The 22,166-nt window shown below is 32.3% G+C and overlaps 1 long non-coding RNA gene across 1 annotated transcript; it reads left to right on the top strand.

Moving 5' to 3' along the window:
• The first annotated feature begins 768 nt into the window (after window positions 1–768).
• Window positions 769–18,741, top strand: LOC134694578 (uncharacterized). The gene is made up of 5 exons (XR_010102559.1): window positions 769–868; window positions 14,667–14,742; window positions 15,669–15,731; window positions 16,640–17,048; window positions 17,800–18,741. It is a non-coding gene; the product is annotated as an uncharacterized LOC134694578 (long non-coding RNA).
• Window positions 18,742–22,166: the final 3,425 nt, after the last annotated feature.

Genomic DNA, 22,166 nt, shown 5'->3' on the forward strand with positions numbered 1-22,166 from the left:
AGCTGTAAACCAATTATATCATAAATGTGTATACTAAATCGGAAATATCAAGTACACAATGTAAAACATAAAGTTAATATATACAAGAAGCAGGGGCGGATCCAGCCATTTTGAAAGGGGGGGGGGGGGTCCCAACCCAGGACATAGGTGGGAGGATGTTCCAACTATATGTCCCCATTCAAATGCATTGATCGGCAAAACAAATGGGGGTTCCAACTCCTGGAATAGGATCCGCCAATGAGAAGACTGTACGTGACTCAGTCAGAAAAAGGTTCACAACAAAGTATTTATTTTTTGTGCAACGTTCATGAAATAATGTCTTATTTCACGTTTTTTACGTGCAAGCACCCCCCTTACCACCCACTGCACACTTAGTGACCAACCCTTATCCTAGTCCAAATAATTTTGACGTCTTGAAAGGCTAAATAATTTTTTTTCTTTGACGCTTTACTAAGGCGTCAAAGAAAAACATTATGATAGCCTTTCAGTAAGACGTCAAAGAAAAAAAGTATAATAGCCTTTCACGACGTCATAATTATTTGAACTACCCTTATCTTATCCCATCCCCCCCCCCCCCCCCCCCCCCCCCCCCAAAAAAAAGAAGAAAAGGACAAAACGAAACACCCAGTCCTTCTTTGAACGTAAATAATATATGCTCTCAAACTTGTTTAAACTAAATGTTTACCATATAGGACCATATATATTGAAATCACTTCAACAACAGGCTGCTGTCGTACCGACAAGCAAAGCTCTGCATCTTCAAGTTCAAGGTCTTACCTGAACTGGTTCCCAGATTGCATAGCTACATTGGATAACAGACGTTCTTCTGTCTGGACTGTTGTAGAAGTTGAACTTTACCAGTTTGAAGGTGAGGATGTTTGTTCTATCCACAGACCTGTTACCCGTCATTTATTCTGTAAATTCCACCTTTTTCAGACGAACCACTTCGGTTTTGGGAATCCTCAGGTTACCTGACAGTGACAGGTATGGGGAAAATCTGAATTCATCATTCAGAATATTTTTTTGTCATTTGTTTGACCACAATAATGTCAACTGGTCAATGCTTATTAGATAGAGCAATTATTTATCTTACACAGTTTAAAAAAAAATTAAAATTCAGAAATAAAGTTATTCATTTATAAATCAATCTACCAAATACATGAAATATATAGACCCATTCAACATGTTCAAGTGCACCTTTGGCTTTGGGTCCAGGGTGTTCTTGACTTTTGATTGTATTCAAATTAAAGTTGTGCAGGATTCTTTGTAAACAACAAATGATTATGCTGGCATGAACATATCATACTTGTATTAGTGACTTAATCACAATGAAAATCTGTAATAGATCAAACTAAAAGTCTCTATTTTTTTTTACATAATTCTAGCTAAGCTTTACTTGCATACAATCCCTATTTTCTATTCGTCCAGATCAGGCCATTCAAAAATGATTGTTGGTTTCCCCTATCCCTGCCTGGAATGAAGATGTTACAAAAAGGAAAAATTGTTATAGGACTAAATTTAAAGAAGACATTATCTGATTATTGTTTAATAAACTGAATGTGACTTTTTTCCTTTGTAATACTGGTTATTTCAAGCATTTCTGTTAAGTTTTGTCATAACCAGAGTTCAATAGTTTGAGAAAAATCTAGCATAATGAAAGACGACATCTACAGCGATTCGAGCAAAATTTCTTCGACAAATCCAAACCAAGCCACATCAAGATAAAATATAGTGTGGACCAATAAATGATCAAATATTTATCTTATCTGCCTACAAACAGTTGAATATGATACTTAAGATGATTTTAGGAAGATAAATACCACTTATGGACCTCATTGTCTCCTTTATAAGGTCTCTTTTGGTCAATTTATACCTCTAATTTCCTTAAAATTTTAACTTTTCATGTCAATAAGTAAAAATAATGGGGTAACTTTCACTCATTTATGATAGAAATGTTATCAGAAATGAGTAAGTTAACTGTCTCCAAGGAGGTTTCAATAAGTCCTTACGTCAAAATTAAATTTACGCAGCATTCCAGAGAGGGACATAAAAGGCTTCTCTTTTAAAGAATAATTTGTCGTTACAGCATTAAAAATAATTTCATTAACTTATAAACATATATTTATTTAAGTATTTCCTAGGAAAATATTCTATCATAGCAGAATATAAGAAATAAGGAGAAAAAGCACCCCCCTCCACCCCCCCCCCCCAAAAAAAAAAAAACAAACAAAAAACAAAATCAATTTCAAGTAAAATAATTCTCATAAAATGTGTTTTGGAGACTCAATCCAATCAGATGTTTCATTTTTTGTTATGCTGATATCTATAATACTTATTATAAAAATAACGAGGTCCAATTTGTAAGCCGGCATGGGATAAAAACGACAAATCAAAGAATTCAACTTTATATATAGCTAATATATGACAATGGTGTTGATTAAAAGTTACACCACTCCAGACCCTTTTGTTTTCCACATAATTAATATTGTAAATAATTAACAAGTTCCAATACCAATACCAATAGTATATATTCACCTTTTACCTATACCTTATCTGTACGTTCTGCATCTGACAGGCACACCACCAAACGGTGTATTTAGGATTTGCTATATACATGTATACAAGGGTCATAATCACAAGGTTGACAATACTAAATTCTATCACATTGTTTCCTATTGTAGTATTTTAATCAGTATGACTTTAAAAGATGATAATATGAATACTAAAAATCTAGACTTAAAATAAGGCGTATAGGTTCAGTTTACAATTTGTTAGCCATCATGACGCAAAACAGCAAAACCAAGAATTCGACTTTATTATAATTAATATTGGACAATGCTGTTGATAAAAATTACTCCATTCCAGGCTCTTTTGTTTTTCAAATAGTTAATATTACCAATAATTGATAAGTTCCAGGTCGACGGTTTCCATGGTTTCTAACAGAAAGATTTTGAAAGTAGAGAAAACTGTGCATCTTATAAGCAGCATGACTTTATCAGATAACTAAATATCCAGGCTAAAATAAGGCTTACACATAGTTATATACTTTATTTTAGTCAGGGACCAGCGATTTCACGGGTGTGTTCTAGTCTTATGTAAAATTTAACACAAATGGACACAAAAGATACTACACTCTATTTGACCTTCGTTCTAATAAAAATAATCAAATATAAATTTTGATCTCGACTTTCTGCATTTTCGCCGATCTGCATATCATTTTTTTAATTATTTCACATGCGTATTTGTCTTGTATTTGTGCCAATCGGCATTTTTTTTCTCATCACTTGGCGTCCGGCGTCCGGCGTCCGTCGTCCGTCGTCCGTCGTCGTCCGGCGTTAGCTTTTACAAAAATCTTCTCCTCTGAAACTACTGGGCCAAATCAAACCAAACTTGGCCACAATCATCATTGGTGTATCTAGTTTAAAAAATGTGTGGCGTGACCCGGTCATCCAACCAAGATGGCCGCCACGGCTAAAAATAGAACATAGGGGTAAAATGCAGTTTTTGGCTTATAACTCAAAAACCAAAGCATTTAGAGGAAATCTGACATGGGGTTAAAATGTTTATCAGGTCAAGATCTATCTGCCCTGAAATTTTCAGATGAATCGGTTAACCTGTTGTTGGGTTGCTGCCCCTGAATTGGTAATTTTGAGGAAATTTTGCTGTTTTTGGTTATTATTTTGAATATTATTATAGATAGAGATAAACTGTAAACAGTAATAATGTTCAGCAAAGTTAGATTTACAAATAAGTCAACATGACCGAAATGGTCAGTTGACCCCTTTAGGAGTTATTGCCCTTTATAGTCAATTTTTAACCATTTTTCATAAATCTAAGTAATCTTTTACAAAAATCTTCTCCTCTGAAACTACTGAGCCAAATTAATCCAAACTTGGCCACAATCATCTTTGGGGTATCTAGTTTAAAAAATGTGTGGCGTGACCCGGTCAACCAACCAAGATGGCCGCCACGGCTAAAATTAGAACATAGGGGTAAAATGCAGTTTTTGGCTTATAACTCAAAAACCAAAGCATTTTGAGGAAATTTGACATGGGATAAAAATGTTTATCAGGTCAATATCTATCTGCCCTGAAATTTTGAGATGAATTGGACAATCGGTTGTTGGCTTGCTGCCCTCCAATTGGTAATTTTTAAAGAAATTTTGCCGTTTTTAGCTCACCTGGCCCGAAGGGCCAAGTGAGCTTTTCCCATCACTTTGCGTCCGGCGTCCGTCGGCGTCCGTCGTCTGTCGTCCGTCGTCCGTCGTCGTTGTTAACTTTTACAAAAATCTTCTCCTCTGAAACTACTGGGCCAAATTGAACCAAACTTGGCCACAATCATCATTGGGGTATCTAGTTTAAAAAATGTGTAGCGTGACCCGGTCAACCAACCAAGATGGCCGCCACGGCTAAAAATAGAACATAGGGGTAAAATGCAGTTTTTGGCTTATAACTCAAAAACCAAAGCATTTAGAGGAAATCTGACATGGGTTAAAAATGTTTATCAGGTCAAGATCTATCTGCCCTGAAATTTTCAGATGAATCGGTCAACCCGTTGTTGGGTTGCTGCCCCTGAATTGGTAATTTTGTGGAAATTTTGCTGTTTTTGGTTATTATCTTGAATATTATTATAGATAGAGATAAACTGTAAACAGCAATAATGTTTAGCAAAGTAGGATTTACAAATAAGTCAACATGACTGAAATGGTCAGTTGACCCCTTTAGGAGTTATTGCCCTTTAAAGTCAATTTTTAACCATTTTCGTAAATCTTAGTTATCTTTTACAAAAATCTTCTTCTCTGAAACTACTTGGCCAAATTAATCCAAACTTGGCAACAATCATCTTTGGGGTATCTAGTTTAAAAAATGTGTCCGGTGACCCGACCATCAAATCAAGATGGCCACCACAGCTAAAATAGAACATAGGGGTAAAAGGCAGTTTTTGGCTTATACCTCAAAAACCAAAGCATTTGGAGCAAATCTGACACGTGGTAATTATAGTATAACTAATCGCCGTATTTGAATATAAAAAATAAGACAACGCGTGACCGAACGACGCATGGATTAAACGAGTGCGCAGCACGAGTTTAATCCATAGCGGCGTTCGGTCACAAGTTGTCTTATTTTTTATATTCAAATACGGCGATTAGTTATACTTTTTATTACATTGTCAAATTGCTTTTTTTATGAAATTAATGTAGAAAATGTAAGGAACTATATATATGGTTTTCCTACGCATGTTTTGTTTCGACGTTATCGATGTCTTGACAACGCCTATTGTTGTATGACGTCAGAGAGTGAAATAACCACTTTTATTTCACATGTGAAATTATTGGATTTATCTAACTGGGAAATCAATGTAATTCATTGCAACCAATGTAATAAAATTGTTTATCAGATCAAGATCTATCTGCCCTGTAATTTTCAGATGAATCTGACAACCCATTGTTGGGTTGCTGCCCCTGAATTGGTAATTTTAAGGAAATTTTGCTGTTTTTGGTTATTATCTTGAATATTATTATAGATAGAGATAAACTGTAAACAGCAATTATGTTCAGCAAAGTAAGATTTACAAATAAGTCAACATAACCGAAATGGTCAATTGACCCGCTAAGGAGTTATTGTCCTTTATAGTCAATTTTTAACAATTTGTAAATTTTTATTAACATTTTCCACTGAAACTACTGGGCCAAGTTCATTATAGATAGAGATAAATGTAAGCAGCAAGACTGTTTAGTAAAGTAAGATTTACAAACACATCACCATCACCAAAACACAATTTTGTCATGAATCCATCTGCTTCCTTTGTTTAATATTCACATAGACCAAGGTGAGCGACACAGGCTCTTTGGAGCCTCTAGTTGGTTATTATCTTGAATACTATTATAGATAGAGATAAACTGTAAACAGCAATAATGTTCAGCAAAGTAAGATCTACAAATAAGTCAACATGACCTAAATGGTCAATTGACCCCTTAAGGAGTTATTGCCCTTTATAGTCAATTTTTAACAATTTTCATTAATTCGGTAAATTTATGTAAATTTTTACCAAATATTTTTCTCTGTTACTAATGGGCAAGGTTCATTATAGATATAATTGTAAGAAGCAAGAACGTTCAGTAAAGTAAGAACTTCAAACACATCACCATCACCAAAATACAATTTTGTCATGAATCCATTTGTGTCCTTTGTTTAATATGCACATAGACCAAGGTGAGCGACACAGGCTCTTTAGAGCCTCTAGTTTTATCTTTCACTTGCGTAGATTTTGTCTTTCATTTTCTCCAATTGTGTACATGTTAATTAGATAGGTGAAAGTTCTTTTTCAGCACCATTTATGAACATTATGTTTTCTGGTCTGTGCGTCCGTTCCTCCGTCTGTCCCGCTTTAGGTTGAAGTTTTTGGTCAAGGCAGTTTTTTATGAAATTGAAGTCCTATCAACTTAAAACTTAATACACAATGTTCCTTATGATATGATCCTTCTAATTTTATGTCACAATTTTCAAAAATTGAGTATTCAGATAAACAATTATTCCTAGATGTTTTGACATACTGGCAACGTATGCATGGAACTAATGTCTGAATGATTCTCGTAAAATAATGTCCGATCTTGCAATGAAGTTAAAATTTATTTATACTGCTTATTTCACAAAATCTTATAGTAAAAATAAAATTATGACAAAGGGTCATTGTCGTTTGTCATTTGTTTCATTTCAAATTGTCTAAAGGAGAAATGACAAACATTTCCCCTGATCTCACTGAAGCTAATTTCCTAATTTTATGTATATCAACACTTTGGTTAGCTTGCTTTCTTTGTTTGCATATTTTGTCTAATTATTTTTTGATAATGTCCAATTGAATTTAAATATCATATATACAGGTTTACATACCTATATATGAAGATGTCAATCTTAATTACAAAGCTTGAATAAACATTTAAACAAACAAAGCAAGGAGGCCAACCAAAGTTTTACCCTACATGCATTAGGAAATTAGCTGTAAGGCAAAACATAATAATGAAATTAATACTCAGCGAATGTGAAATAAAATCAAAATTGTCGGTGGTAAAATCTAAATAGTTATAAATTTAACTTAAGACAAAAAGAATTGCTCCAAGAATAATATCCAACATTAAATCTCTCCCTTTCATTTAGCTTCAACTATGACCAGAAAGATTGAAAACAAATTTTGATTTTTAATACCTGCAACAACCTTTGTTTAAATTTCCAAAATGAGCAATTTAGATTTATAATATTTTATCCTGTTGGAGAAATCTTACTTTGTAGTTTTCAACGGAAAATTATTTCTAAAATAATTTTTGAATTAAAAACTTTTTTGTATTTTATATTTACTGTCTTGTTTATTCAAAACACTTGAGATAGTAATAACAGGGATTGTATTTTATGATAGATTTATAACATTTTAGAATAAAAAACTTTAATTCATATTTTATACTATAATTTGAATTTCCTTATATATCTTAAACAGTCAGGGGACTAAATACTGAAATAAGTGATTTTTAAATCACTTATTTGAGTAGCAAATTTGAAGTTTTGTCACAAATTGTGATTTTGAAGTTTTACCAAAATTTTAAACTGTGACATAGGTTTAAATAATATCATTTCATTAATAAACTTGGAAAAAATGAACACTTTGCTTCTTTTATGTAGCAAGGTTATGCCTTTGATGCTATCATTTATCTGCAAATTCAATTTTAGTTGAAAAAATGCTATAATAATGGCTTTACATAATGAACTGATACTTTCTTAACAGATTTTTCCCAGCAATGGGAGTATTTTTCCTGTGAAGTTAGGGGACAGTTGAAATAAGTGGGGGTTATTAAAATAATGATACTTAAATAAGTGATTTTTGGGAAGGAAATTGAGGTATGATACTTAAACAAGTGATCTTAATGTCATTATCCTAGATTCAGTACAAGGTCATCACCTGAAATGACCTGGTCATCCTAGACAAAACAGATGTTGGTTCTGATAATTTTAGAAACATGATTAGTCCCTGGATCATTAGTATTCTATATTTAAAGCTATAATAAAATTAAATCACTTCTTTTATAGTGATTAATTTGTACTACTTAAATAGGTGATTATTAAAGAAAGACAACTCTTACTTCCAATCTTTATGGAAATAATATTACTTTAATCTAAATCAGTGATTTAGAAAATCACTCATTTAAGTCCATGAAGTCAGTCCCCTGACTGTTAAATATTCAGAAATAATGAATGACAAACTTGATGCAATAATTAAGTTTGTCTGAGTCAGGAAAAATAATGGTATAAAGACGTTCGTTCATGATTTTGTGTGTCTGTCTGTCAACAGTAGCGAATAAGTTCATTATGGCAAACTTCTAAAATTGACACGAAAAAAAAACACACTTCTAGTCTGATATAGTCAAATACTCTGTAAGTTAGCCAGTGCCATCTTTCATTATTTGTATTTTCAATAATTATGCTAATGAGGGACAGAGGACAAAAACAGATTTTCATAACAAAAGTGGCGTGAAAGGTTATTTCAAACAATTTTTCATTCCAACAGATGGTGTTTCTGAAGGTAAATATTATACAGCAACAGCATCATAAGATCTGATACTGATACCTTCATTTAATCTCTTGTATTACCGGATGATAAAGTAGGTGAATATATTTGCTATTCTTGGAAATTTAAATGTGAGTTTCAAAAGTCCAATTTGCGATTTTTTTCAAATAGTGAGCCAGCAAGAAAAGTTTGTACTATGACGTCAGATGCAATGTTCTAAAGAAAGACAACTCTTTTCTTCAAAACAAACGAGAGAAAAAAAACATGAAAATTACTCATAACTTTTTTGAAAGGTCGGTGACACACACTTTTTTTTGCTTTATTTTGAAGATTACATACACATGGCACTTTCCTTCTTGAAATTTTGTATGGATAAATCACTGGCAGAAATTTTTTAATACTGGAAACGTTTTTCATTTTTCATTTTTATTTTTGGCGGGGATGAAATAAATCATATTTTTAAAGATCAAAACAATACGAGTTTTAAATTTTTGAACCTGTTTTGATAGATACAAATCTACTGTTTAACGTGAAACAAGAACTATGCTTGTAGGTTTGATATAAAGGATTTTTTTGAGAGTTTAGATAACAAGCAAATATTATTGTCGAGCCTGCAACTTTTGTTGCAGAAAGCTCGACATAGGGATAGTGATCCGGCGGCGGCTACGGCGGCGGCGGCGGTGTTAGCTAACTTCTTAAAAGCTTTATATTTTAGAAGGTGGAAGACCTGGATGCTTCATACTTTGTATATAGATGCCTCATGTTACGAAGTTTCCGTCAGTCACATGTCCAATGTCCTTGACCTCATTTTCATGGTTCAGTGACCACTTGAAAAAAAGGTTCAATTTTTTTGTAATGTTGAATTCTCTCTTATTATAAGTAATAGGATAACTATATTTGATATGTGCGTACCTTGCAAGGTCCTCATGTCTGTCAGATAGTTTTCACTTGACCTCGACCTCATTTCATGGATCAGTGAACAAGGTTAAGTTTTGGTGGTCAAGTCCATATCTCAGATACTATAAGCAATAGGGCTAGTATATTCAGTGTATGAAAGGACTGTAAGGTGTACATGTCCAACTGGCAGGTGTCATCTGAACTTGACCTCATTTTCATGGTTCGGTGGTTATAGTTAAATTTTTGTGTTTTGGTCTGTTTTTCTCATACTATATGCAATAGGTCTACTATATTTGTTGTATGGAACGATTGTAAGGTGTACATGTCTAGCGGGCAGATGTCATGTGACCTTGACCTCATTTTCATGGTTCAGTGGTCAAAGTTAAATTTTTGTGTTTTGGTCTGTTTTTCTCATACTATATGCAATGGGCCTACTATATTTGTTGTATGGAAGGATTGTAAGGTGTACATGTCTAACGGGCAGATGTCATGTGACCTTGACCTCATTTTCATGGTTCAGTGGTCAAAGTTAAGTTTTTGAGTTTTGGTCTTTTTATCTAATTCTATATGCCATAGGTCAACTATATTTGGTGTATGGAAATATTTTATGATCTTTATGTCAGTCGCACAGGTTTTATTTGACCGTGACCTCATTTTCACGGTTCATTGCACAGTGTTAAGTTTTTGTGTTTTGGTCTCTTTATCTTAAACTATAAGTAATAGGTCAACTATATATGTTGTATAGAAGCATTGTTAGCTGTACATGTCTGCCTGGCATGGTTCATCTGACTTTGACCTCATTTTCAAGGTTCATTGGTCTATGTTTAGTTATCTTGGTTAATGTTAAGTTTATGTGACAGTTGTTATAAAGCTTAGCTTTATACTTAGGACTATCAACATAATATCAATGATTAGTATAGAAGGCGAGACATTTCAGCGTGTGCACTCTTGTGTTAATATTCAGGAAACGCGAAACTGAGGTTGCTATAGTGACAAAAATAAGTCGGTGACCCGGCCCCATGCAATTTGTTTCATCACATTTTGTTCCTCAAATCATGAAATACCTTCACACAAAATTTTAAGGAAAAATCACTGGTAGAAATGAATAGGTTGTTTGGTCTTTAAGTAACAATACCTAATTTGTTTACTATCAACCACCTTGACACTTTTTACAGAAAATGTAAATATTTTAATTTGTCAGATGCTGTGAAAAAGTGTCCTTAAATTGGACATTCTTTTATGAAAAAGTACTATTAAATTCTGTCCTACAAGGTTGACATTCAATAAGAGGACTTTTTCACAGTGAAAGCTAAGTGTCCTTTAAAGGGAGATAATAAAAAAGTCACTTATCTTTAATTCTGCTAAGTTTTTTTTACCTATTCTGCATCAAGCAAATGAAAGATCTAGTCGATGAATCATGACTTATTGGGAGCTGTCAACAAGCACCAAATCTAAAGAAACTTCTGACACGAGCAAAATTCAGTACACAGAACAAAGGTGGCAGAAATACAAAAATGGGGGGATCCCAGATGTGGAACATGCTAAATGCTAGAAGTAAAACTCTGAAATCAGGCACAGCAATTAAACCGAAAAATATTATTTATTGTGCAACCTCTCCCACTTGTAATCAAAACTAACATAGGTCAAACCATTTGATAGACGAAGAGTTCACAAACAGCTGTCTGGACAAAGGTCCCTTCAATTAGAAACTCTCCATGTTCTGAACACTTTGACCAATACGGAAAGGGAAAATTTAAACTATATCCCTTTCAGGTCAGGTGAGCTTTTCTTATCACTTGGCGTCTGTTGTCCATTGTCGTGCTGCCCCTGAATTGGACATTTTAGCGAAATTTTGCCGTTTTTGGTTATTATTTTCAATATTATTATGGAAATAGATAAACTGTAAACAGCAATAATGTTCAGCAAAGTAGGATCTACAATAAAGTCAACATGACCAAAATGGTCAGTTGACCCCTTAATGAGTTATTAATAGCCCTTTATAGTCAATTTTTGTCAATTTTTTTTTTTACAAAAATCTTCTCTGAAACTACTAAGACAAATTTAACCAAACTTGTCCTCAATTATCATTAGGGTATCTAGTTTAAAAAATGTGTTAAATGATACTATCCGGCGAACCAAGACGGCCAACATGGCAAAAAATTGTAACTAGGGTAAAATGCAGTTTTTTGCTAAAATCTCAGAAACCAAAGCATTTTAAGCAAATCTGACGCAGTTAAATTTGTTTTGTTAGGTCTAGGTCTATCTGCCCCGAAATTTCCGTAACAAACATGCAAAATGTTGTTGGGTTGCTGCCCCTGAATTGGTAATTTTAAGGAAATGTTGCAGCTTTTGGTTATTATCTTGAATATTATTATAAATAGAGATAAACTGTAAACAGCAATAATGTAGAGCTAAGTTAGACCTACAAATAAGTCAAACATGATGAAAATGGTCAATCAACCCCCTTAAGGAGTTATTGCCCTTTATAGTCAATTTTTAACAATTTTCATAAATTTTGTAAATTTTACAAAATAGTTTAACTACTGGGATAGATTCATAGGTTCATTAGATAGAGATACTTGTAAGCACTAAGAATGTTCAGTAAAGTAAGATCTACAAACACATCACCAGCATCAAAACACAATTTTGTCATGAATCCATCACTCTGCTGTGTCCTTTGTTTATGATATGCACATAGACCAAGGTGAGCAACACAGGCTCTTTAGAGCCTCTAGTTTCAGATGTGGACCTAAGATAAAATTCCACTTGAAGCCAAGGAACGCTATTTTATTTAACTGTATAAGCCGACTTTTAATACTAGGAAGTGAAATTCGGTCTGTGAATAAGATTCCGTAATATATACAAACTACCACATGGTAACATCACAAGTTGTTACTAGTAACGATAACAATTCTGTTTGATGAACTGCAAGGGATGCAGTGAAAGCGCTAACAGAAACAGTGTTCGATTTATAATGTGATTTTTTTTGTGTTTTTTATTTTTATGTTCTATGAAAATTTCTTCATACATTGTTGGTCATCAAAAATGTGTGTCATTAATATTTACATGTACTTGGGACCTTTTGAATGTTCAAAACTGTTCTATTTTCTTAAAAGTAATCTGAAGCAATTTCTAGACAAGCTTCGATCATCAGGGTAAAAAGCCTTGTGACCTAAATATTGATTAATCAGTTAAGCTAATTCTTTTTTTTTCATTAATAAAAAAATTCTACAGATGATTAAGTATATATAACTTATATTTATTTCAAGCATTAACTATAAGAATGTTTATAAAATTTTAAAAAATCACAGAATCTTAATAAAAAAAAAATTTGCATTATTTGTTAAACATGTTAAAGGGACAGTATGGACTCAGTTCATCATTATGATTGGAGCACATGTCATGTGCATGCTGTGTATATTGTATAATAGATTTATTATGTCTTGTCTATCTTAAGTTTGGTTAAACTGCCTACTGGGAAAACATTATCACATGTTTACATTCCCAATTACTACTACAAGTCAATTATGTGTGAAAAATTTCAATTTCATGGGTTTTAATCTCAGTGTTTTAATCCCCCAGGATGTGAAACATTAGAATTTGTGTATATAAATGAAGAGATATGAAAATTTTATCCTCAGTACTGTACGTCCCAGTTACTTAATTTAAAGACAATAGAAATATTAAATTAGGGTAATAAATATATCCCCCCCCCAAAAAAAAAATGAACATTGAGAAGTTCTCACTCTGATACATATTTCAATGATCAATTTAATCATCTTTTATAAATTAGATGTGGACATGCATGGATAGTTTTAAAACTCTTTCTTAACTTGGAAAAAGCACACAACATTTCAGGGACAGGATGCAGACCTGTACGAACTGTGACGCCCGTATATGACACGGAAACCAGGCGTAAAAATCATACTTTATCCTGGCGGCATTGCAGTGTTTACAAAATGCATGTCCAGGCGTCAACCAGGCGTAAATTAGGCGTAACTAAGGCGTAAACCAGGCGTAAAATTAGGCGTAATATTTAAATGAGTACGCCTGGTTCACAAAAAAATAGGCGTAATATGCAAATGAGTACGCCTGGTCAATAAATAAACCAGGCGTAATATCTTTACATAATACTACACTTATTTTAATTCAGTGTATTTAATAACCTTGCTGTGTACTTTTGTGTATTTGATACAAACTTCTGTGCTGTTGCTTTTATTTCTTATTGTTTGATAAAAAACTTGAAATATTAACCATTGAAGAAGCTTATATAGAAATAAATACATTTTATGCAGACAATGGCTCAAATAAGTTTAAGTTTAAATAAGAATTATGACAATTACTTTTCCTTGAAATAAAATTAGCATTTTAACTAAGTTGTTTTTGAAAATTATTGTCTTTTGAACTAAAATATAAATGACAATACTGCAATTTAACTTAAAGTAAAAGATTTTAGTGTTATTATCTAAGGATAAAGGTTTTGGGATTTCAAAAATTCTGATAGAACATAATACTAAATAACTAATAGTAAATTACTCACATTATTATTATTTACCATGTATTACTACTTTCCTTTTATTTCACAATTTTCATTTATTTATTTGATTCAGTATTTCCAATTTCAGATCCTTTCAAAAAGCACAAAACAAGCAAATTATCACTGAATATATGAAGCTGCCATGTGTCCAACTCTTGCAAACTTAAGTGCCTAATTTTGAAAAAAAATCCCATGATCCTTTAAACAAAGCATTATGGGTATTTTTATTTACGCCCGTAAAAAAAATTACGCCTGTAAGAAAACTTACGCCTTGCTTATTTCAATTTACGCCAGGTGTACTGCTTTTTTCTACGCCCGTAAGGACTACAAATTTACGTTTCCTGCTCCCTTACGCTTGGATCTAGACACGTAACTACCACTTACGCCTGGTTTACGCCTTATTTCCAGGCGTAATACGCCTTATAATTTCGTACGGGGAGCCTTTATATATTTACTCTTCTCCTGGATACTGATTTGTGAACATGTAAAAATAAGGCAGCTAATGCACTCATGTAACCTCAACAGCGAAAATGACAAATGTATAATTTTATTTACTTTTTTCAATTTCTCATTGATGTGTTGTAAATTTTCTGTTAGAAACTCACAAGACTCTCTATCTAAACTAGTGTGACAGTAACACAAGACTGTTTTATCTTAATTTTGCATATTTTTTTTCTAGGTGTACAACTGTGCAAGTATTGAACATCAGCTTGAAATGCAATGTGACCTAAAAGACAGTATAATAATGGACAGATGTAAGTAATGATAAAATAGTCAATGATATGGGAAATGTATGAAATTGTAAGAAAAAGTTGACAGGCATATTGTTTTACACCTGTTCCTCCGTCAGTCAGTTAACTATATATATAGGTCAAAGTACAGCCTTCAGCAATGATCATACTGCATAGTCATATATAAAAAAGGCCCTGAAATTACAATTGTAAAATAATTCCAAACTAATGACCTTAATATTAATATACAAATAAAATAACTAAAAACAAATATGCAACACAGCAACAAACAACAACCACTGATTGTCCAGGTTCCTGACTTGGGACAGACACAGAAGATAGCAGGATTAAACATGTTAGTGGGATCCAAGCCCTTATAAAATCATATTTTAGTTATTCTCCTCAAGAAAATCTAATATAATGTAATTAACATCAACCATTGTCAACACTTTTAAATGTTGTACTTAACTTTATATATAAAGAAGATGTGGTATGATTGTCAATGAGACAACTTTCCACAAGAGACCAAATGACACAGAAATTAAAAACTAAAGGTCCCTGTACCCTCTTCAACAATGAGCAAAGCCCATACTGCATAGTCAGCTATAAAAGGCCCCAAAATGACAAATGTAAAACAAGAAAACTAACGGCCTAATTTATGTACAAAAAAATGAAGAAAAAAAATATGTAACACTTCAACAAATGACAACCACTGCATTACAGGCTCCTGACTTGGAACAGGCACATACATTACATTGTAGCTTAATATTTTAATTCGCATATTGGTATACAATCTATTGTATGTTTTTTTCTTTTTTTCTTTAAAAAGTTATATGCAAGTGGGGACATAATCTGTGTCCCATGGACCCAATCATGACATTTATTTATTCAGAGAATTTTGAAAGGAATAAATAATGAATAATTTTTCATAATTTTTTTTCATCTTTTAGAAAAGTCGTCTCCTGAAACAACTGAGACAAATCTACCTAAATTTGGCCACACTCATCATTAGGGTATGTATATATAGTTTTAAATGTGTTTGATGACCCTGCCAACCTACATGGCAGACATGGCTAAAAATAGAAAATAGGAGGAAAATGCAGTGTTTACTTATATCTCTGAAACTAAAGCAAAAGTATAACAGTTGCATTATTTCATGCATCAATTGTAAATGAGAATATCAGGTGAGCGATAAAGGCCCATTGGAGCCTCAACTTTCTATAGCCATTATTGTTATAGCTGGTCAGTGCATGGTCATAAACCTATGAAAATAAGTCAATTATTTAACCTCAGAGCACTACCAATAGATTCTTCAAATCCAGTGTATTTGATCATGTTGAAGAATAAATTTTATTACAACTCGTTAACAGGGCACGATATGGAAATTTATTTTTCTTCTGGTTTTATAATATTAAGAAAAAACAAAGGAAAATGATATTTTGATAAACATTAAACATGTTGTTGTCGTGGTTTTGTGCTCTCTTGAACCATCAGATTATTACTGTACTGCAATAAAAAAAAAACATTAAAGAATATCAGGGATTTACGGGAACTTGAAGTAATTGAAAACTTGTTCAAATCCCAAACTGCACTTTAACTTTACTTTGCATCAACCATTAAGTGTTGTGAAATGTTTACACAATGCTTCTTAACACCAAACACTGATCAAGTCACTTTCGTCATTCTCATATTATCATGAATATGTCACTTTTTTAATAGGAAAAAGGATATATATTAGAGATATATTTACAAGCAGGGACATCTGTGTCCCATGGACACATTCTTGTTTTATTTATTACATATTTTAGTGTATTAAAGTAATTATACTGCTTCCACCTTTCAATATTCTAACAAAGCTCTATCTCATTAATGGATAAATAAATGATACTAGTCAAGACCTCAACAGATAATTTTTTTTCAGGTTCTCTGGTCGTAAGAACCTGTTGGCCACACACATAAAGATTTTCATTGATCCTGCTTTCAGCTAAATATCAGAAAAATTAAGAACAAAGGAAAATATGCTGAAACTGTACAGTCACCGGTCAGGATTATTTCAGAAGTGAAATTATAATACAATTTATTTTACTTGTTAATTCCTTTGATTTGTAATTTTAAACAACACACAGAGGCTTTGCATTATTGTTTTACAAGAGAGACACCAAAAGATGCGGTCAACATTTATCATTTTTATCAAAATACGCCCAGGACAAACCATGGATACACTTAACTTGAAATATGGTGCTTTCATGCCAAAATTGCCTGGAAGTAAAAGAAATAAAGAACCATTCATGTCAGCAATCAGGGGATAAGATGAAAGAATGCAGAATAAGGTACTGTAATATTCAGTCTTAATAAGAGTCCTGCTTCTCTATATACATATGCTTTTTGTTATGCCCCGTCGTATCGGAGGGGGCATTAAGTTTTATCCTTTTATGTTTGTACATAATATTAGATAAAGGAAGATGTGGTATGACTTCCAATGAGACAACTCTCCATCCAAGTCACAATTTGTAAAAGAAAAACAATTATAGGTCAAAGTACAGTCTTCAACACAGAGCCTTGGATCACACCAAACAGTAAGCTATTATTAATTTAAGGACCCAAAAAATTACTATTGTGAAACCAGCTGTCAAACATGAAGACCAACGTTCTAATCTATATAAAAAAAAAGAGAAAAGACAAACACTTATAGTGCATGATTTTCTCACTGTGTTGAAGACCCATTGGTGGACTTCGGTTGTTGTCTGCACTTTGGTCAGGTTGTTGACATATTTCCCCCAATTCCATTCTCAATTTTATGAAGAAGTTATTGAACTTTATTCTTGAAAAAGAGACAGAGGTATCATGTTCACATGGCGCATCTGTTTATTTGTTTTAGTTAACTATAAACTTAAGTTTGCTTAACCAAATGTACTGAAACTTAAAAGAAGTTTTATTATAAATGTCAAATGGTTATAGTCTCAACCTATCAACATAATCAAAATTGTTGATTTCACAGTTAATATTTACTTTTAGCATGTTCAGCAGAATAGAACGTTTTTGTTATATTTTATTAAATGTTAATTTACTTTGGTCTTATAGGCAGGAGTGAAAGGAAGAGAAAGCTAGGCATCAGTAAAGAAACAGATCAATTTATAATATGTAATAATTCCATCTGAATATAACAAACATTGCACATGCTATGAAGATTTATTCACATGTATACTATGATTTGTAGTTATATTTTATTGTATGTATTTGAAATATTAAAAGTACATGTATTTTACTTTAGAAAAGTATTTTAATTTTTATATTTTGCTGTGGAGAATATCAAAGAAATTTAGAAAAACATAATTAAAGATAGTTTCTTCCATATTTTCTGTGACAAAAAAAAATGTGCAAATTACGAAAATTAAATGAGGCTAAATTAGTGAATATTTTTGAGTTTGAGTTTTTTTTCATTCCTATTTTAAAATTTCATTGGCATTTGAAATAATGAGTTGAAACTAGTTTTTATCAATTATTTTGTTTTCAAGATGTACAACAGTAGAGAAGGTTAAGGTTTTGTGTACAATAGTTTACTATGATGTAATGGTCAAATAAACTTGAAACTTTGTACTTTCAAGTGTTCATTTAAGTCAGTGTTTTTTAAACAATTACAAATAAGTTACTGAACATGGAAATCTGATTGTGGAAGCAGAGTATAATGTGTTATGGACACATATATATATATATCTCAATCCCATAGAGCATCGCCCTCCTCACCAGCCTCTCAGTAATGGCATATTGACTTTGAAAATTTCCTTTGTTTACACTGAAATATTTGTGATAAGTCCACATTTAAGGAGAACCACTAAAAGTAGGTCAGGGATAATTTATATGCAGTTGAATATGCTTTTGGACAATGCATGTGCTTAGGGATTTTAATAATTCTGAACCCTAAATCATGGTTTTATAACTTACAATCTTTTGCAGTTTTCTGTTTATATGTTAAAGTTTATGCTTAGGCCAGTTTAATATCGACCACTTATAAATAGGATTTAGAGGATGTTACTTGTATAGGCCCCCCTTTTTGTGGGACAAATTTGGTTGATATTATATTTAGGGAATTACTGAAGCATGACAAAAGGGATGCAGTATAGAGTAACCTTATTATTTCTAAGAAATTACTTTTTTTTTTAAAGAAATGAAAAGTATGGTTATAAACATATTTTTTAATATTAAAATTTTAACAAATGTTGGAAACAAATTTATGTAAAAACTTTTTTTATAATGTATCAAAATTATTTTTTCTTGTAGATTTTATTTCGGGATTTTTCCCGAAATGGGTAAAAAAAATCTATGTAACAAGTGTGTGTCTGATATTAGATTTATATTTTTCGGGATTTTTCCCGAAATGTGAAAAGAAATTATTAGTCATGAGGTCTAGCATATACATTTGAATTTTCGGGATAAATCCCAAATATTTGAAGACATCTGTGTTGTACTTAGTTTATTTTTGTCGGGATATTTCCCGAAATGCGTTTCAGATCTGTTTGCAAGTGTTAAAATGCTCTGCCAACATATATGTAATAAATAATAATGTTGAGAATGATTTCGGGACATTTCCCGAATAAATAGTTGTCATAGATACATTTTTACCACCAATATTTTGAAACTTTCACATATTTTGGGAAATTTCCCGAACAATAAATGTAAATTTTATCAATTATAAGAATAAAAACATGGAATGTTGTAAAAAATGTGTGTTTCTTTATGAAATCGGCATTCATTTATAGTAAACATTGAAAAAGATTATAAAAAGGAATAAAATGGATTTTACTCTTTTAAAATAGAGTCTGTTTTATATGGATACTTATGTTACAAAATTCAGAGCAGAAAAACGTGCAAATATTTCCAAAACAAATATAGATCCCCTTAATTTTACTGATAAATCAAGTTTAGAAAAATTACATTTGTCTTTCTGTAAATATATCATCGGAACAAGAAAATCTTCATCAAACATAGCTGTGAGAACAGAGCTAGGGAGATACCCACTAGAGATGCATATAAAAACTCAAAGTATACTTTACTTAGATAATTCAGGTTGCTATACCTGGTTTACATATGTTAAAAATATTTTGAAAGAGGTAAACATGGACGCATCCATTCTTGAGGGAAACAAAAGAAAAAATTACTCAAAGTTGTTAAAAAAACCTTAAAACATCAATTCTTAAATTTCTACACAAATGTATTTGAACAAAAATTTGAAAAAATAGATAAAAAAAGTAAATTGTATTTATATAAAAGTTTAAAGCAAAATTTAGAAATGGAAAACTACTTAAACTGTAAATCTTTTGAAAAGAGAAGTAACATAACAAAAATGAGAATTAGCGATCATAATTTAATGATAGAAAAAGGAAGACATTTAAAAATACCTAGAGAAAAAAGACTATGCACATCCTGTAATACAATGGAGGATGAAGCCCATTTTATTTTATACTGCAAAAAAATTGCTAAACTAAGAGATAACTTTATAGAAAATGTAATTAAACATATGCCAGATTTTATGTCCTGGCAAGAAAATGAAAAAAATAAATATCTTCTTTGTCCATCAACCTCAAAAGAAGTAGAAAGCTTAGGGTCCTATTTTAAACAGGCATTAGAACCGAGGACAGGGGACTCTTGATTTATTTATAAAATATATTTGTATATCATATAGATAGATTGTTTTGCTTTTTTGCTTTTTTTGTTTTCATGGTTTTGTTTGTTAAATGTATTTTGTGTATGCTTATATCATTTGTCACAAACTTATTGTTCAGAGTTTATATGACAATAAATATTTGAATTGAATTGAATTATTAAAATGATGCTTTCATTTTTTTTTGTAGTAAATTCTAACCTGAAATGAAAATATTGCTGATTGTGGCTACATAGATCAAGGACATATAACTAACAAGGACATATAACTAACATCTAAAATACGTCCTGTCATAGATATACATATAAATAAAGTGCAAATATGGTTGAATTTGATAGGTATTGGAATATATATTCATTGCCCGTAATTATTGTAACCAAGATCGTTTTTTAATTTATAGATTGGCAGATCACAGATACATTTGTGTTACAAGCAACGTTTTATGCGTACTTTATTTTCAAATATTTGCATTAAATCCTGTTTATATAACGGAAGAATTACTTTTACTTTTTTTTTCGATGTTTATACTACGAAACAAAGATATATATTTTTTTAAATCGATGTAGAGCGGTCCTGGTTACAAAAGAGGGACGAAAGATACCAAAGGGACAGTCAAACTCATAAATCTAAAACAAACTGACAACGCCATGGCTAAAAATGAAAAAGACAAAGAAACAACAGCACACACACGACACAACATAGAAAACTAAAGAATAAACAACAAGAACCCCACCAAAAAACTAGGGGTGATCTCAAATGCTCCGGAAGGGTAAGCAGATCCTGCTCCACATGCGGCACCCGTCGTGTTGCTTATGTGATAACAAATCCGGTAAATAGTCTAATTCGGTAGGTCACATTCAGGAAAGGGAAGGGGATTGTAGTTACGACGTAAGGAACATATCCGATATCATTTGTGTTACGGTTATTCCATAACGGTCAACCAACTCGTGTTGGCGTCCGTAAAATTTACGAAGGGATGATTTCAACTTCACCATTTGGAACTCTTGGTTTAATAGCTTCCTTGTGAGCAGCAACCCTCTATCAAGAAAATCATGATAGGAAATGCAAGCACGGGAATATCGTATCAATTGGGAGATATATACCCCGTATGCAGGTGCTGCTGGAATGTTGCTACTTAGAAATGGAAAGTTCACAATTGGAAAGCTGAAATCATCTCGTTTGTCGTAAAGTTTTGTTGTCAACCGACCCTCATTGTCAATTTCTAGATGTAAGTCAAGATATGAGGCTGACTTAACTGTATCTGTAGTATCCTTTATACCTAGCTCGATTGGATAGATGCGTTCCACATAGTCACCAAATTTTGAATTATTTAGTGAAAGAACATCATCTATATATCGAAAAGTAGAGTTAAAGGATAGTGCTAACTTCTTATCTTTCTTCCTAAGAAGTTCCTGCATGAAGTCAGTCTCATAATAATAAAGAAAGAAATCGGCAAGTAGAAGGGCACAGTTTGTTCCCATTGGAATGCCGACAGTCTGTTGAAAAACACGTCCTCCGAACGTAGCAAATATGTTGTCAATCAAGAAATCAAGCATCTTGATAATATTAGTTTCAGAGAATTTTTTGTTCGAATCAGAGTTAACTTAGTGTTAAGCAGACCAGTAAAAAGTTAACTTGGGAACATGTCTGGTTTCGATCGGATTTGTCAAAGCAAAAGTTAACTTCTGTTAACTTTGTGGCAGGACTGGTCTCGAAGTTAACTTATGTTAACTTTATGGCAGGACTGGTTTCGAAGTTAACTTATGTTAACTTTACGGCAGGACTGGTT

The sequence above is a fragment of the Mytilus trossulus genome, chromosome 13, assembly GCF_036588685.1.
Source record: "Mytilus trossulus isolate FHL-02 chromosome 13, PNRI_Mtr1.1.1.hap1, whole genome shotgun sequence".
In the NCBI taxonomy this organism is placed as follows: Eukaryota; Metazoa; Mollusca; class Bivalvia; order Mytilida; family Mytilidae; genus Mytilus; species Mytilus trossulus.